This window comes from Arachis hypogaea, chromosome 20 (genome assembly GCF_003086295.3).
Source record: "Arachis hypogaea cultivar Tifrunner chromosome 20, arahy.Tifrunner.gnm2.J5K5, whole genome shotgun sequence".
In the NCBI taxonomy this organism is placed as follows: Eukaryota; Viridiplantae; Streptophyta; class Magnoliopsida; order Fabales; family Fabaceae; genus Arachis; species Arachis hypogaea.
In genome coordinates, this window is record NC_092055.1 from 100,899,543 (window position 1) to 100,902,462 (window position 2,920).

At 43.3% G+C, this 2,920-nt stretch overlaps 1 non-coding gene across 1 annotated transcript; it reads right to left on the reverse strand.

The window, feature by feature from the left end:
• Positions 1 to 353: 353 nt before the first annotated feature.
• LOC112788139 (small nucleolar RNA R71) lies at positions 354 to 461 on the reverse strand. Its single transcript, XR_003195518.1, has one exon. It is a non-coding gene; the product is annotated as a small nucleolar RNA R71 (small nucleolar RNA).
• Between the last annotated feature and the right edge of the window lie 2,459 nt (positions 462 to 2,920).

Below are 2,920 nucleotides of genomic sequence, written 5' to 3' on the forward strand. Positions count from 1 at the left end.
ACTTTACTGCACCTAATTCCAATTTACATGGAAGAAGCATCTCCATTCCTGCCATTGGAGCAAACAACTTTGAGCTGAAACCTCAATTAGTTTCTCTGATGCAGCAGAACTGCAAGTTTCATGGACTTCCATCTGAAGATCTTTTTCAGTTCTTAACTGAATTCTTGCAGATATGTGATACTGTTAAGACTAATGGAGTAGATCCTGAAGTCTACAGGCTCATGCTTTTCCCTTTTGCTGTAAGAGACAGAGCTAGAGTGTGGTTGGACTCTCAACCCAAAGACAGCCTGAACTCTTGGGATAAGCTGGTCACGGCTTTCTTAGCCAAGTTCTTTCCTCCTCAAAAGCTGAGCAAGCTTAGAGTGGATGTTCAAACCTTCAGACAAAAAGAAGGTGAATCCCTCTATGAAGCTTGGGAAAGATACAAACAGTTGACCAAAAAGTGTCCTTCTGACATGCTTTCAGAATGGACCATCCTGGATATATTCTATGATGGTCTGTCTGAGTTATCTAAGATGTCATTGGATACCTCTGCAGGTGGATCCATTCACCTAAAGAAAACGCCTGCAGAAGCTCAAGAACTCATTGACATGGTTGCAAATAACCATTTCATGTACACTTCTGAAAGGACTGTGAATAATGGGATGCCTATGAAGAAGGGAGTTCTTGAGGTTGATACTCTGAATGCCATATTGGCTCAGAACAAAATATTGACTCAGCAAGTCAATATGATTTCTCAGAGTCTGAATGGAATGCAAACTGCATCCAACAGTACTCAAGAGGCATCTTCTGAAAAAGAAGCTTATGATCCTGAGAACCCTGCAATAGCAGAGGTGAATTACTTAGGTGAACCTTATGGAAACACCTATAACTCATCATGGAGAAATCATCCAAATTTCTCATGGAAGGATCAAAAGCCTCAACAAGGATTTAATAATGGTGGAAGAAACAGGTTTAGCAATAGCAAGCCTTTTCCATCATCCACTCAGCAACAGACAGAGAATTCTGAGCAGAACCCATCTAGCTTAGCAAACTTAGTCTCTTATCTATCTAAGGCCACTGTGAGTTTCATGAATGAAACAAGGTCTTCCATTAGAAATTTGGAAGCACAAGTGGGCCAGCTGAGTAAAAGGATCACTGAAATCCCTCCTAGCACTCTCCCAAGCAATACAGAAGAAAATCCAAAAGGAGAGTGCAAGGCCATTGACATAACCAAAATGGTCGAACCCAATGAGGGAGAGGAGGATGTGAATACCAAGGAGGAAGACCTCCTGGGATGTCCAGTGATCAATAAGGAGCTTCCCTCTGAGGAACCAAAGGACTTTGAGGCTCATCTAGAGACCATAGAGATTCCATTGAACCTCCTTATGCCATTCATGAGCTCTGATGAGTATTCCTCTTCTGAAGAGAATGAGGATGTTACTAAAGAGCAAGCTGCCAAGTTCCTTGGTGCAATCATGAAGCTAAATGCCAAATTATTTGGCATTGATACTTGGGAAGATGAACCTCCCTTGTTCATCAATGAACTAAGTGATCTGGATCAACTGACATTGCCTCAAAAGAGACAGGATCCTGGAAAGTTCATAATACCTTGTACTATAGGCACCATGATCTTTAAGGCTCTGTGTGACCTTGGTTCAGGGATAAACCTCATGCCCCTCTCTGTAATAGAGAAACTGGGAATCTATGGAGTGCAAGCTGCTAAAATCTCATTAGAGATGGCAGATAATTCCAGAAAACAGGCTTATGGACAAGTAGAGGACGTGTTAGTAAAGGTTGAAGGCCTTTACATCCCTGCTGATTTCATAGTCTTAGATACTGGGAAAGAAGAGGATGAATCCATCATCCTAGGAAGACCTTTCCTAGCCACAGCAAGAGCTGTGATTGATGTGGACAGAGGAGAATTGATCCTTCAATTGAATAAGGACAACCTTGTGTTTACAACTCAAGGATCTCTCTCTGCATCCATGGAGAGGAAGCAGAAGAAGCTTCTCTCAAAGCAGAGTCAAACAAAGCCCCCACAGTCAAACTCTAAGTTTGGTGTTGGGAGGCCACAACCAAACTCTAAGTTTGGTGTTGAACTCCCATATCCAAACTCTAAGTTTGGTGTTGGAGAGTCTCAACAATGCTCTGAACATCTGTGAGGCTCCATGAGAGCCCATTGTCAAGCTATTGATATTAAAGAAGCTCTTGTTGGGAGGCAACCCAATTTTTATCTAACTATATTTTTCTTAGTTATATGTCTTTATAGGTTCATGATCATGTGGAGTCACAAAATAAATATAAAAATTGAAAACGGAATCAAAAACAGCAGAAGAAAAATCACACCCTGGAGGAAGCATCTGCCTGGCGTTCAACACCAGAACAGAGCATGGTTCTGGCGCTGAACGCCCAAAATGGGCAGTATCTGGGCGCTGAATGCCAGAATTGCACCCTGGAGAAGAGCTGGCGCTGAACGCCTAGAACAAGCATGGTTCTGGCGTTCAACGCCAGAAATGGGCAACAAATGGGCGTTGAACGCCCAAAATGGGCACCAACCTGGCGCTGAATGCCCAAAATTGTGTGCAAAGGCATTTTACATGCCTAATTTGGTGCAAGATTGAAAATCCTTGAACCCCTCAGGATCTGTGGACCCCACAGGATCACCTCAGGATCTGTGGACCCCACAGGATCCCCACCTACCTCCACTCACTTCTTCTCACCCCTCTTTCACACAATCCCATAAACACTCTTCCCCAAAACCCTTCACCAATCACCTCAATCTCTCTTCCCCATCACCTCTTCACCACTCACATCCATCCACTCTTCCCCATAAACCTACCTCATAAACTCCACCTACCTTCAAAATTCAAAATCAATTTCCCACCCAAACCCACCCTATATGGCCGAAACTTACCCCCCTCCCTTCCCTATATAAAGC